The 15779-nt window shown below is 33.7% G+C and overlaps 1 protein-coding gene across 13 annotated transcripts in view; it reads left to right on the forward strand.

Annotated features, from left to right (window-relative positions):
* The window catches only part of LOC120583097 (zinc finger X-chromosomal protein-like), a 66317-nt gene that overhangs the window by 13388 nt on the left and 37150 nt on the right, over positions 1-15779 (forward strand). For 5 of the 13 annotated variants that reach the window (XM_039838431.1, XM_039838437.1, XM_039838439.1 and 2 more), the window contains one exon: positions 14728-15731. The exons of 5 other annotated variants lie outside the window; for them this stretch is intronic. The gene's annotated coding sequence lies outside the window, so the exon portion shown is untranslated. Of the gene's footprint in view, positions 1-7601; positions 15732-15779 lie in introns of those variants that run through there. 3 more of the 13 variants (XM_039838423.1, XM_039838426.1, XM_039838428.1) reach the window with 2 other exon arrangements.

Raw genomic sequence — 15779 nt, forward strand, 5'->3', positions numbered from 1 at the left:
AGTACTATGTAAACATTTTGTAATATTTATGGTTTTCTTTCCTTTAAATACGTTCATGCTTTTCCGGTTTATTTCTCGTTTTTTAGTTTACCACCTATTAGTTTATTTTTTCTCTACATACCCCATTCTACAAAAACAAAACAAAAAAAGTTTATATTTAACAGCAACAAAAATTAGTTTACTCCTTTACCCTGCTCTGGAAAATTATTAACCATTATGAAATAAATGCTTTCTATTATTTAGCTCTTCACTAATTTTAATTTCCACTATAAAAAAATCATGTTATAAATTCACTTCTCTTTAAGTATTTCTAGCAACTTGAGAGAGTCTGCCTTGTATGATATAAATTATTTTGTTTTGCGAGTATAAGTTAAGGATGGAGGAAGTTATAGTGAAGTCATATTAAAAGGCATTAATATATGTTTGGGAGACCAGAATCAAAAAATTTATTATTGCAATTCATATTAGCAAGCATATAACTTCAATACGCTAGGATAGATGAAACATTGCTAGTCTATTAACTTTATGGTGTTATTGTTTTGAGGAATGGAAACATATTTGTTTATTTGCTAAGTGTTCTTTATATTCTTAAAATTTTAATTTTTTCAAGTCTGAATTTTCCTAGGAATCTCATGATTTAAATTTTTATGATCTATGTCCTAATTTTCAAGATGGTGATCCTTAAAACAAGGGAAGTCATAAAGTGAGTTTGAGGTAATTCTATTTTCAGGGCATTTGTTAACAGGTAACAGTAGGGCTGGTTCATCTCATTTTTAGCCTTTTGGTTTGCTTGTTTATTCTGCTTGTCCTTAGATTCAGCCGATGTCTAGGCTTAGTTTTGGCTGTAAGGACATTGACAATTACAGTTAAATAATCAGACCATATTCTTTCACCTTTACTTTATCACATTCACGGGAGCTGTTTGGAATATAGTCCATTAAAGAATATGATTTTATTCTGATTGTTGAACTGACAGTTCTATCCCAGGAGAGGTAACTGAATAAGGTGGTCTTCTTTGACGTGCAAAAATTTATTTTGCCTAGTTTATTTTTTTCAGTGAACTAGACCGGGTTAAATAAGTCAAATTCATTGTTGAACAGTGATTGTTCCATGTTAATAAAAATAGTATAGGTAGGCAGTACTCATAGGCCAGACTATATATTAGTAAATGCATAAGGTGTAAAATTGAATTTAACTCTTTTATGTTTAAAGGTTATGAATTAGTAATTGTCATTGAATAATACAGACCATGAGTGCAACTCAGCAGTTAATGATAGTTTCTCACTTGTTTAAGCTCTTTTCATTTTTGCCAGAATTCAGTTACTTGTGGCATATTTGGCTGTGTATATGAGCTGGTTGGTGTTGCCAAACCCCGACATCACCCCCATCTTCCTGCAAATATTTATGCAGTTATCGATCCTATTTATGACAGTTAAATAGGCATAGCTTTACTTTAGAGACTTCACCTCCCAGAAAATTCCTGAATGTGATATGCCAAAATAGAAGTGCTAAGGAAGCACAAAAGCTTTGTTTGAAAAATAATAGGCTGTCATTTAGCTGCAAATTGGCTAATAGCTGTAAATCTGTTATGTTAGCTTGGGTTAATATTGTAGAGCATGCTGAATATTGAGGAAATGATGACGTTATCTGATTGAGCAAAGTATGTCATGATCAAGGTGATGCTTTAGCAGAATTAGTCTTCCTGCATATTGTAGGAATGCTTCCCTACTTAGCATGAACTCTTTCTTGTAGTAGGATTCCTAGGCTCTTTATTTCTTGATGGAAGTGGCAGAAAGAAGCAAGAGATTATTTTCATTCCCAGGAATTAGGCAGTACGGAGCTGAGATTAAATGGTGATCATGGGAATAAGAGAAAGGGACAAATACTTGAGAAGTTGTAGAAGAAGAAATGAACAAGATCTGACAACCCAGTATACAAGGAAGAAAGAAAAAATTTGTGATTGTGTCAGGAGCGGGCTTTGGTCCAATTGAAAATATTCAGCAGACAGTCTTATTCTGAGTATGTGGGGATCTGAGTATGCAAATGGTAAAGCCATGGGCATAAAGGGAAAGCAGATGAAAAGACTGTTGGCCAAGGCTGCAGTAAGGGATTATAGGTGGCAGAATAGCCAGTAGTTGGGGAGGTTGGAAGAAAACTGGAATGTTACTTAAAAATCAAACAAAAAATCTCAGAGAATTTCAATATTGCGATTATTTTTGCAAGCTCTAAAAGAGGGAAAAGATTCTGCATGCTAAACTCTCATTTTGTTGAAATATGAATGACATAGCATAACTTTAAGGTATACAATGAGATGATTTGATACAGATGTTGTGAAATTACCACAATAGGTTAGTTAATACCTCTATCATGTAATTTTAAATTGTGGTAAGAACATTAGGATTTATTCTCTCACTTTCAGATGTATAACATGGTATTCATAACTACAGTCATCATTCTGTACATTAGATCCCCAGAATGTATTAACTGGGAATGTATCATGTTTTAACTGGAAGTTATTACTCTTTGACCAACATCTTCCCATTTCTTCCCTTGTCTCCTGCCACTAGCAATTACGATTCTACTTTCTCTCTCTAAGTTTGGCCTTTTGAGAGTCTACATATAACTTAAGATTCTACTCCATTTGTCTTTCACCAACTGATTTATTTCACTTAGCATAATACCTGCAAGGTTTATTCATGTTACAGGTGGCAAAGTTTTCTCTTTATAGTTGAATGATACTCCCATGTGTGTATAAATACATACATAATATTTTCTGTCTCCACACATTGCTAGATAGGTTGTTTTTGTATTTAGGCTATTGTGAATAATGTTGCAGTGAACATGGTAGTGCAGATATCTCTTTGACATAGTGATTTCATTTCTTTGTGATATATATATCCAGGTTTGGATTATTGTATCATGTGGTAGTTCTATTTTATTTTTGAGGAATCTCCATTCTGTTTTCCATAAAGGTCGTTCCAGTTTATAATGCCACCAACACTGCACATGGGTCCCTTTTTCTATCGTTGTCAACAGTTATTATCTCGTGTCTGTTTGATGATAGTCATTTTTAATAAATACAGGGTGATAGCTCATTGCAGTTTTGATTTGCATTTCCCTAATTAGTGACATTGAGCATCTTTTCATGGACCTCATGGCCATTTGTCTTTGACAAAATTTCTGTTCATTTCCTTTGCCTATTTTTCAGTTGGAGTTTTAGTTGTTATTGACTTGTGCAAGTTCTTATATGTTTTGAATGTTAACCCTTTATCACGTATGATTAGCAAATAATTTTCTTCTGTTTACCTTTTCATTTTGTTGATGGTTTTATTTGCTGGTGTAGAAGCCTTTTTAGTTTACTGTATCCCATTCTTTTATTTTTGCTTTTCTTGTTTGTGCTTTTTGTGTCATCTCCAAAAATCATTGCCATGAGCAATCAAGGAACTTTTCACTTAACCTTTAGTTCTAGGGATTTTACGGTTCCTTATTCTAATATTTTATAATTAAATTTATTGGAGTCACATTGGTTAATAAAATTATATAGGTTTCAAGTGTGTCCACGACTCAAAGTTAAATTTTGTTCTGTGACTCCTTTTATCCTTAATCTACCTCCCCTACTCATTCTTCCCTCTGGTAACCACTAAACTGTTGCCCACGTGCATGAGTTTGTTTGTTTTTCTTGTTTGTTTCTTTCAATTTAATTCCCACTATGAATGAAATCATATGGTTCTAATTTCTAATTTTTTTTTTATTTCACTTTGTATGATAATCTCAGAAACCATCCATGTTGTCTGAAATGGCTGAAATTCACCTTTTCTTGTGGATGAATAATTTTCCATTGTATATACGGACCACATCTTCTTTACCCAATCATCTATCAAAGATGTATTGGCTGTTTCCTTGTCCTGGCCACCATGAACAATGCTGCTGTGAATATCTTTACAAATAAATATTTTCAGATTCTTTGGTAAATATCCAAAAGACAGTTCTGGGTCATAAGGTAATTCTGTTCTTAATTATTTGAGAAGCATCATACTGTTTTCTACAGTGGCTGTATCAGTTTACAATTCCACCAGCAGTGTGAGGGTTTCTTTTTCCTTACAACACTTATTATCACGGCCTGTTGATGATAGCTGTTCTACCAGGAGTGAAGTGGTATTTCATTGTGATTTTGATTTGCAGTTTCCCTAATATATCCCTAATATTGTTGGCCATTTGTATGTCTTGGGAGAAGTGTCTGTTGTGGGTCCTCAGCCCGTTTCTTAACTACATTGTTTGTGTTCTTGTTGTTTCATGAGTTCTTTGTATATTTTGGATATTAGCCCTTTATTGGCGGTGTTGTTTGCCAGTAGCTTCTCCTATTCAGTTGGTTTCCTTTTTGTCTTGTTGATGGTTTCTTTTCCTGTACAGAAGCTTCTTAGTTTGGTATAGTCTCATTCATTTGTTTTTAATTTTACTTTCCTTGCCTCATGAATATAGTACCTGTTTTCTTCTATGCATTTTATTGTTTCAGGTCTTATAATCAGGTCTTTGATCCATTTTGAGTTAATTTTGGAGTGTGGTGACAGATAGTCTAGTTTCACTCTTCTGCATGTGACTTTTGAGTTTTCCCAGTGCCATTTATTGAAGAGGATTTCTTTTCTCTTTATATGTTTTCTTGCTCTTTTATTGAATATTATTTGCCCATATATATGTAAATTTATTTCTGGACTCTGTTTTGTTCCATTGGCCTGTTAGTACTATGCTGTTCTGATTATTGTTACTTTGTAGTATAACTTGAACTTGGACAGTGTGATATCTCAGCCTTGTTCTTTTTTTCTCTGACTTGCTTTGGCTACTTGGGGTCTTCTTGATTTCAAACAAACCTGATGATTTTTTTGTTTAAAGAATGCCATTGGGATTTTGGTGATGATTGCATTAAATCTGTCTATTGCTTTGGGTAATAAGGTTATCTTAATTTAAATATGTCGATTCTTCCAATTCATGAATGAACAAGGATATCTTTTTATTTCTTTCTTTGTGTCATCAAATTCTTTTAAGTGTCCTAAAATTTTCAGGGTATAGGTCCTTCACATGCTTTCTTTGATTTAGTAATAAGTATTTTATGTTTTCGTTGCAGTTACAAAAGCCTTTTTTTTTTTTCCTGGAAATCATTGTTAGAGTATAGGAACACTGTGGGCATTGATTTTGTACAAAATTTGTACAACATTACTGTATTTGTTAATTGTTCATAGTAATTTCTTAGTATAGTCTTTAGGGTTTTGTATGTATAGAATTTAGTTGTCTGCAAAAAGTGACAAACTGACTTCTTCATTAATTTGAATGCCTTTTCTTTCTTTTGCCTGATCGCTCTAGCTAAGACTTCCAACACTATTGTTGAGTAAGAGTGGTGATGGCAGATAGCCTTGTCTTGTTCCTGATCTTAGAGGGAAAGCTTAGTATTTCACCATTATGTATGATATACACTGAGGGTTTGTCATTATATGGCCTTTATTATATTAGATACTTTTTTAATATACCATATTCATTTGTTTTAATCATAGGTGGTTGCTGTATCTTGTCAGATGCTTTTTCTGCATCTATTGATACATCATGTGTGATTATCTTTTATTTTATATATATGGTGATTTGTGTATATTGAACCATCCTTGTACACCTGGGTAAACCATACTTGCTCATAGTGTATAATCTTTGTAATGTGTTGTAGTCGATTTGATACTATTTAGGATATTTGCATCTGTAGTCAGGAGAGAGATTGGTCTGTAATTTTCTATTTTTTATGTTATCCTTACCCAGTTTTGGTGTCAGGGTGATGTTAGCCTCATAAAATGAGTTAGGAAGTATTGTCTCTTCAGTATTCTGGAAAAGTGTGAAAAGAACAGGAATTAAATCATCTTTTGAGTGTTTGGCAGAATTCACTAGTGAAGGCATCTGGTCCTAGATGTTTACTTTCTGGGAGGTTTTTGATGATAGTTTCGATTTCATTGCTGTTGATTGGTCTGTTTAGATTTTCCAGCTCTTCATCATTCAGTCTAGAAAGGTTGTATATTTCTAAGAACTTGTCCATTTGTCTAGGTTATTGAATTTGGTGGCATGTAATCTTTCATAGTATTATATGAATTTTTGTATCTCAGTAGTATCAGTTGAAACTTCTCTTTTATTTCTGGTTTTGTTTATTTGTGACCTTTCTCTTTTTCTTAGTGAGTCTAGCTAGCAGTTGGTCAGTTTTATTGATCATTTCAAAGAACCAGCTCTTTGTTGCATTAATTTTTTCTGTTGTCTTTTCATTCATTTAATTCTGTTCTAATTGTTATTATTTCCTTCTTTTGTTGACTTTGGGCTTCATTTGTTCTTCCAGCTTTTTAATAGTTAATGTTAGGTTTTTTGAGATCTTTCTTGATCTCGAGATAGGTCTGTAATGATATGAACTTTCCTCATTACTATTTTTGCTATATCCTCAAATTTTTGATATGTCGTTTTTTTCATTCTCATTTGTCTCTATATATTTCTTGATCTCTTATTTCTTCTTTGACCCAATCATTCTTTAGTAGCATGTTGTTTAATCTCCATGTATTTGTGTTTTTTTCCCTTTGTTTTCTTTGCATTTGATTTTCAGTGTTAAAACCTTGTGGTTTGAGAATATGCTTGGTATCATTACAATCTCCTTTGAATTTATTGAGGTTATCTTCGTGTCCCAACAAATGGTCAATCCTTGAGAATGTTCCATGTGCACTAGGGAAGAATGTATAATCTGATGTTTGGGATAAAAGGGTTTGCAAATGTCAGTTATCTCCACTTGGTCTAATGTGTCCTTTAAGGTCGATATTTCCTTACTGATTGTCTCTGTGGGTGATCTATCCATAACTGACAGCAGGGTATTTAGTTCCCTACTATAATTGTGTTTGTGTCAGTTTCTTTCTTTAGTTTTGTTAGTAGTTGCTTTCTATACATTGGTGCTCCCTGCTTGGGAGCACATGTATATAGGGATAAGTGTTATATCTTCTTGATGTATTGTCCCCTTTCTTTCTTGTTACTTTTTTTTATTTTGAAGTCTATTTTGTCAGATATAAGTATGGCTATACCAGCTGTTCTCTGGATGCCATGTGTAGCATTGGGAGAATCATTTTTTCCCTTCCACTTAGAGTCTTTATTTGTCATTGCAGCTGAAATATGTCTCTTGAAGGCAGCATGTGATGGGTTTTGTTTTTAGTTTCAATTTGCTTACTTTGCGCCTTATTATTAATGAGTTCAGTTCCATTTACATTTAAGGTGATGATTGATATATGAGGTTTTTGTATAGCCATTTTATCTTTTGTTTTCTGGTTGCTCGGTGTTTCCGTTATTTATTTGCCCTTATATTTCTGTCCATTATTTTAGCTTAGTGGAATTTTATAAATTTTCCTTTTTTAATATTATATGTCTTAGTTCTGGATTTCTTGTACGGTTGCCATTAAGTTCATGAAAAAGAAAGTTTTATATATACAGTAGTCCCTTTTTTTTGCATGTGTCTTATCTCCTTTCCCCTTTGCAAGTTCAGACCTTTACTCCCTCACGTTTTTTGTTTTTGTTGTCTCAAGTTACGATGTTGTGAGTTCATTTCTTAGTTGTAATAGCTATTGTCTTTTTCAAAAAAGTTTTTATGTAATATTTAAGTTTATAATACCCTCTTCTAATAAGAATTGCAATTTTCTGTTGCTGTCTTCCTGTTAGTCATCTTATTCATAGTTTTTTATGTTTTTGTTGTAACGCAGGCCTTGTAGAAAAGTCCCTCAGCTTCTTTATGTCTTTATTTCTCCTTCATAGCTAAAGGAGAACTTTGCTGGATGTAATCTTGGGTGATAATTTCTCTCAGTAATTTATTTGATTCTACTTTCTTCTAGCTTATATAGTTTCTGCTAAAAAAATCTGATGATAGTCTAAATGGTTTTTTATAGGTTACTATTGTCTTTTCCCTGGCTGCCTTGAGCATTCTTTCTTTGTCATTGAATTTTGATAGTTTTAATGTAATGGGTTTTGGAGAGGCCATTTTGGATTGAGATAATTGGGTGTTCTCTTCACTTCTTGGATTGAAGGATCCAGTTTTTGTTATAGGTTTGGGAAATTCTCATCAACTATTTGAATAGGCTGTGGGCTTCCTTCTTTCTTCTCACTCTGGTATATCTGTTATTCTTAAATTGCTTTTTCTGATGGTGTCAGTTCTCATAAAGATCTTTCATTTTTTTCACTTTCTGGTCTCTCCTTTCTTTGATCTGCATCATTTCTAGATTTTTGTTTGCTACCACTAATTCTTTCCGCTGGTCAGCTCTGTTTGCTAAGCTTGCTATCTCTTTTCAATCTTTATCTCTTTTATTGAGTTCTTCACCTTCATAAATTCTATTTTTTTTCCCCCTAGAGTTTTAATCTTTGTAAATTATTTCTGTCCTTCATTGATTTGGTTTCTGAGTTCATTGAACTCCTTATCAGAATTTTTTTGTATCTGGTTGAGTTTTTTCAGAAGTGCAATCTTGAATTCTCTGCCATTTAATATTTCCCTATTTTTTAGTTCATTTTCTGGAGAGTTTTCATTTGCTTTCTGAGCTGCCTTGTCACCTGTTTCTTCATATATTTGATGGACTGTTTCACTGCTTAGGCATATTTGGGAATGTACTCTGTTATTTAAGGTGAGGTCTACTTCAGATTGATAAGAAGAAGATATTTTGTTTTTATTAGGTGGCATAAGCCTACTGCACTGCTCAGGTCTCCTGGATCTCTGCTTTGTGGCAAAAAAAAAGAAAAGAAAAATAAAAACACTTTTTATTTCTTTGGGAGATGTGTCTTCTCTGTGACCAGGCTGCCTCCATCCCTGAGCTCTACTCCCATGGGAGAAAGTGGTGTGCATTGTGGATCCCAGCCTCTGGAGAGGCTCTGAAGTCCTGGTACTGACTCAGCAGCCAGATGCAGCTCAGTGCTGCATTCTCCCATATCAGCCTGGATTGGTTGGGATTGGGTGGTTTGGGAGAGCTGCCTGTGTTTCTTTGACTGTTGTCCTTCCAGTAATTCTGACTGCCTTTCCTCTATATCTCCACCCTTCACTGGCAACAACTGTGGTGTGTGTCTGCTACTAAGAAGATGACTCCTCAATTTGTAGGGCTGTAAACTTCCTGTTCTGTAACTACACTCACTGTTGCAGTTTTCCTTGGGGCCTGCTGCTAGCTCATGGAAAGTGTGGAGAGGCAAGCTCTGGGAGAGTAGGGAGGATGGCCAGTCTCCATGACTCTATTTTCTGTCTGGCAATGGCGGCTTCTAGAATCCAGCTGTCAAACCTCTGTATTTTATCTCTGTCCTGGTCACTGAGTTCAGATGCAGTCCATGCTGATCACTCAGGGAGTAATGCTCGGGCCATAACCTCATTCTTCTCCTCTGCCCAAGTCCAGCAGGGAGCTCTGTACTGTTTCTGTTGAAAGGACTGTTCTTTCACTATTCTTAGCTTTCTAGTGAAACCTTATTTGTTGGAACATGTCTTGGTTTATTTCTGAGCTCTCGATTCTTTTGTAATTCCATACAAATTTTAGGATAGTTTTTACTATTACTGTAAAAAAAAATCTTGAATATGTAATTGGCTTTGATAATACAGACATTTTACAATATTTCTACCCATTAACACAGGATATAGTTCTTGTGTTTTCTTCAATTTCTGTATGAAAAAAAGTCGTCTTGTACTTTTCAGGTTCCAAAAGAGCCTTCATTTCCTGTGTCAGATTTCTTTCTAAGTAGTGTTTTTGGTTGTATTGTGAATAGGATTGTTTTCTTTTTTTTTTTTTAGTTGGTACCTAAAAATATAGCCATTTTTGCATGTTAATGTGTTCTGCAAATATACTGAATTCGTTGATTAGATTTAACAGTTTAAGTCTTTAGGATTTTCTCTAGGTAAAATTATAATCTGCAGATAGACAGAATTTTTCTTTTCCATCCATCCTTCCTGTATTGGCCTTTCAGTCATTTCTGTATGTTGAGCCATCTTTTTATCTGAGGGACTGTCACCACTCCGTGGTCTATAATCCTTTTAATGTACTGTTGAATTCACTCAGCTAGAATTTTATTGTGGAAATTTGCATCTACATTCATTAGGGATAAAGGTTTATAATTTTCCTGTCTTAAATTTTTCTTATTTAGTTTTAATATCAGGGTGATGCCAGCCTTATAAAATGAGATTGAATGTGTTCCCTTTAGTTTTTCTGGATGAGTTTGAGAAGGATTAGCATTAATTCTTCTTTAAATGTTTAATAGAATTCATTTACCAAAACCATCTGGCCCAGGTTTTTTTTCTGTGCTGGGATGTTTTATTTACTAATACAGTCTCCTTACTCATTGGTCTGTTCAGATTTTCTGTTTCTTAGATTTACTCTTGCTAGGTACTATATTCATTTATTTTAGATTGTTTTGCTGGCATATAATTGATCATAGTCTCTTATAGTCACTTGTATTTCTGTGGTATCATGTTTTCATGTCTCCTCATCTAATCTAATTTTGAGTTTTAATCATTTTTTTTAAGACCAGCTAAAGATTTGTCAGTTTTGTTTATCTTTTACAAAAGCAGCTCTTAGGTTCATTGATACTTACTATTTTCCGGTCTTTTACTCTGATCTTTGTTTCCTTCTAACTTTGAACTGGCTTCGTCCTTTTTTAGTACTTGAGGTTAAGGTTGCTTATTTGAGATCTTTCTTTTTTTCTTAATATAAATGTTTATCACTTTAAAGTTCCCTTTTAGAATTGCCTTTTGCAATTCTAAAACTTATATCCAGTAAGTTTTGGTTTGTTTTGTTTTCATTGTGAGTTTAAATATTTTTTTGAATTTATTTCTTTGACCTGTTGTTCTTAGGAATTTGGAATTTCCACATACATTTCAAGTTTCCAGCTTTCTTCCTTTCTTATTTCATATCATTGTTGTTTGGAAAGATATTTTATTTGATTTCATTTTCTTAAATTTGGTAAGACTTATTTTCTAATCTGTGCAGTGTTCTGTCTTTGAGAATATCGCATGTGTTCTTCTTGTCCAATGGAATGTTCTTTATATGTCTTTTGGATTCTTTTGATCTAATGTACAGCTCGAGTCCAATATTTCCTTGTATATATGTTTTTGGGTGGATCTATCCATTGTTGAAATTAGGGTAATGAAGCTCTCAAGTTTAGTATTATTATTTGTCCCTTCATATTCATTAGTATTTGCTTAATACAGTTAAGTGTTCCAGTGTTGATGTAGGGTTTGATGTTGGCTACATATATATTTATGATTTATTATGTCTTCTTAATTTGACCTTTTATCATTATATATGACCTTGTATATCTATCATTTTTGGCATACAGCTGTTTTTTTGTCTGATAAGCATGGCTACCTCTTTTTTCTTTTGGTTTCCACTTTTTAGAAGTACCTTTTTACATCCTTTCATTTTAAGCATTTGTGTGTCCTTACAGCTGACGGGAGTTTCCTATAAGCACCATATATGCTTAGGTTGTTCTTTTAAATTCACCCAGCCATTCCATGTCTTTTTATTGAAAAATTTAATCCATTTACATTTAACTATACATAATAACTTACTAATGCCATCTTATTTATAGTTATCTGGATGTTTATAATCTTGTTTCCTTCTCTCTCTTTTTTGGAGGAACTGATTATTTTTCATAGTAGTATGCTTTGCTTCTCTGTTTGTCAATCTACTATAAGTTTTTGCTTTGTTGTTACCATGCGGCAAAATATAAATCATACACATGATAGTTTATATTAGCTGGTAAGTGTAATTGTAGACTTTATTCTTTTGTTGTCTATTTCACATTTTGCTTTGTTATTAAAAATTTACCTTTTTGTATTATGTATTCACTAACAAATTGCAGCTACAGTTTTTTTCCTAATACTTTGGTTTTTTACACTAGTTAATATATTGATGGATTATTCTGACTTTGATTACACTTACTTTTTCTAGTGGGTTTTGTTTTTGTATTTTTCATGTTTTGACTTAGCTATTTTTCATTTCATTTTGAATAACTCTTTTCAGCATTTTTCTCCCTCCCTTCAACATTTCTGTAAGGCAAATCTATTGGTGATGAACTCCCTTAGATTTGTTTGGGAAAGTCTTTAACTTTCACTTCTGAAGTACAGCTTTGCGAATTAAGGATCCTTGGCTGGTAATTTTTTTCTTTTAGCATAGATTGTTCTGTCCTACCTTTGCAGTGTTTCTGCTGGGAAATCTGCTGATAGCCCAATGGTAGTTCCCTTGTTTGTGAGATATTTTTATTTCTTGATGCTTTTAAAATTCTTTAATTTTGACAGTTGTAATTATTATAATGTGTCTTGAAAAAGTTTGCTTTAGGTTGAAATGTTATGAGGATTTATGACCTTCATGAATGTGGATGTCCAAATTTCTACAATTTGGGGAGGTTCTTAGCTATTATTTTTTTATTTAAAACTTTCTGCCTCTTCTCACTCTCTTTCTTGGGTCTTTAGTAACATTTGGGTGTTTCCTTTAGTAGTATGGTTCACACAGCCTGTGTTAACTCCTTTTCATTCTTTTTCTTTGTTCACCTCTGACTATATTACATCAAAAGACCTGTTTCTACTTCACAGATTCTATGTTTGATCCACTTTGTTATTGAAACTTTGCTGTTTCACTTCTCATTTCATTTATTGCTTTCTTCAGCTCCAGAGTTTCTTTTTGGTTCTATCTTACGATCTCTATCTCTCTTTCAGACTTCTCATTTTTTTCATGTATTGTTTGTAATGTCATGAAACTGTCCTTCTGTATTTACTTGTAGCTCATTAATCTTATCTGAACAACTACTTCAGATTCTTTATGGCAAACAAAATTTCCGTTTCTTTGGAGTTTTTACTAGAAAATTATTGTGTTCCTTTGGTGGTGTCATTTGTCCTAATTTTTCGTGTTTCTTGAAGTTTTATGTTGTTGGCTTCACATTTGAAGAAGCACTTCTTCCTGTCTTTATTACTTGGCTTCTGGTGAGAAATATCTCTTATTATCCCTGATAGGATTTTGGAAGTTTTTTCACGCCTTTCCTATAGATATGCCTGCTCTACACATCGTGCTTGCTCTTTGGGGGGAATTCTTAAGAGAGAGTGTCTTCTGTTAGTGCTGCAAAGCCAGTGTAGGAGCTGAAAGCCTCATGTTTACTTTTCCTAGGTCAGTGTTAATTTCTTCAGTTTGGGTAGCCTTTTCCAAGTTCCATCTTCAGACCTGCTGTTGCCACCATGGTGTGTGTGCCATGGGTCAGTTGGGGTGATTATAGGCCATGTAAAAGCAGCTAGCAGCTCATGGAGTTGTGAAGCAATTGGGAGGATTGCATATCTAATTGATGTCCTTCAAGAACCTTGGCCACTGTTCTTAATAGCTTCTCCCTGTCCCCCAGTTGTGCTGCAATCTTAGTATTTTCAATGGGATAAGAAAGAAATGGACCTTTTTGACAGTGTCCTGAAGCTGGGTGTTTTCTGACAATCTCTTTTTTTCCCCTTTCAAATCACAGGTCAAATCACAGGCCAAGAAGCTGTCTCTTGATAGCTGTGCTGCTTTAGGGTAGGGTGATGTGAATAAAGTGAAACTATTCCTCTTATCCACACCAGTATGTTCAGTCTCATTTTTTTTTTTTCCTGTTTATTGGGACAACTTTTCTTTCAGACATTTAGACTTCCACTAAGGCCCTTTCATCTGTGGGTGATTGTCTCAATTAGTGTTCTTTCAGATAAAGACAAAAAAATGTTTTTTTTCAAGTTCAACTTTTATTAGGGCTAAGATTGATTTTTTTAAGAAAAGTCAAAGAAAGCTTAAGCAACAAATCACTTTTATTCTCATCTTAATTGGCTTAATTTCATGTAGTTTTATTTAATTATGCTTACAAGGTATTTTTGCATTTATACAATTATCATATTTTTAAAGAGGTAAAAGCGTTACAAAACCACAGTTTTGGGGAGAAGAAGCAATGACAACTTATTTAGAGCAATTAGGTATTTTTTAATTTTTCTGTGGTTGAAAAATATGTCATCTCATTATAGAAGTCATTTCATAATGTCATATCATAATAAAAACATTAATGTCATCATAATAAAAATAAATGCTCTTGAAGCATTTTGAGTAAATATAACAAAATATATTATTTCTGGAAAATGAATTAGATATGTCTCATTTGACATGTAGGAAATGCATTTCTTTATGACATAAATTATAGTGTTTTATATTTGCATACATTCTTAAGGACGATGTAGTTTAATATCTGAACATTAAGACATACATAAATTACCATGACATATGTTACAAAATACAGTAGAGAAAGAAAAAATTATATGGAAGTTCAGTCAGAAGAAATTGCTTAGCGTTTTCTTTTTGTATATGCATGGGGGAAAAGGACATTTACTGTATAAGTGAGGCAGAGATGATATGGAAACGCATTTTGGGTAAAAGAAACCCAGGACCAAGCATAGAGTTTGAGTCTTATGAGACAGTGCATATTTTTGTTTTCCTGAAAAGCGAGGCACAGACATTTTGGGATATTGGTGGAGAGGAGGGAGAAATGAGTAAGGAGAAATTAAGAGAATAATGGAAAGGCCAAAGAAGTTGAATTCTATTTGGAGTCAGCGGGGAGCTACTAAAACATTTCTGATACAGGTCTGACATCATTTAAGTTATACTTGGGAAAATTCACTAATTTTTGTACTCGTGTTAAAATGTATTTGATATTTGTTTTAAATAGATATGGTAAAACATCCAGTAGGAAAGTGATTGTCATAAAGGAAGAAGTTTTTACTTTTAGATAAAAGAGGAGAAAGAAGGAAGGATGCCATTCCATAAGGGGCCTACCCAAAGGAAGGACTAAGATTGGTAAGGAGCAGAAAGGAGGAGAGGGCATATCATGGTCCAAAGTTTTTATTAGGGTTCTAGCAGGAAAGAATGGGCAAGATAGGTCAGGTGTGCAAAGATTAGAATTGGAATAGTTAAGCCATAGGAATTGTACCTAGGTTGTTACCTGGTCCTGGAGTATTTAAGGGTAAGGGCAGTGTTGCTACATAAATTTAGTGAGAGTGAGGACTCTAGTTGGTTGATTTGTATACCAAAAGTATACCCGTAGAGGAGATAAGCCATCTGAAGAATTTAGCTAGGTCTGGGATGGGCTGTCTTTCCCAGGATCAAGACCCCAAATTGAGCATGAAGAAAGCAGAAAACAAGTATAATAAATACACTGTGTAGCTTGAAATTTTAACAAGAAGAATGCATTTTTAACATTGTGAGCAAAAATGATAAAGATTAAAGAAGCTATATCTAATAGCACTGTTGAAAGTGAATTAAAATGTGAGAAGTGGAGCAAGGAAAACTGATTAAGAGATTTGTGCGCTACTTGCAGCATAAGTAAATCATGGTTGCTGATAAACCTTCTCTTTGCTCCCTTCTCTTTCTGCATGTATGGGGGTCTTTGTATTTGGATTTTAACTGTTAAAAAAAAAATGTTTCTCTTACCGTAAGCCAATTTGGTAAAGGGCCTTAAGCTGTCATGTTTATACATTATGGTTTTAGTCACCAGGAGAGAGAAAGACTTCGAGAGAGTTACTCTTTCTTATGGTTTCAGATATCAAAGGATGGGAATTTGGTTTTGTTGTTTCAGAGATTAATTTATTTTTTACCTTTTTAATAGCTGGTACCAATTCAGCTGTAGCCTGGAGAATATACATACACTTTGAGAATTATTTCTGAAATCCAAAGGTCAGTTAAGATTTCCGTGCAGAAATCTCAAGAATGCTACCCATTGTT

The sequence above is a fragment of the Pteropus medius genome, unplaced genomic scaffold (genome assembly GCF_902729225.1).
Source record: "Pteropus medius unplaced genomic scaffold, Ma_sr-lr_union100, whole genome shotgun sequence".
Lineage (NCBI taxonomy): Eukaryota > Metazoa > Chordata > Mammalia > Chiroptera > Pteropodidae > Pteropus > Pteropus medius.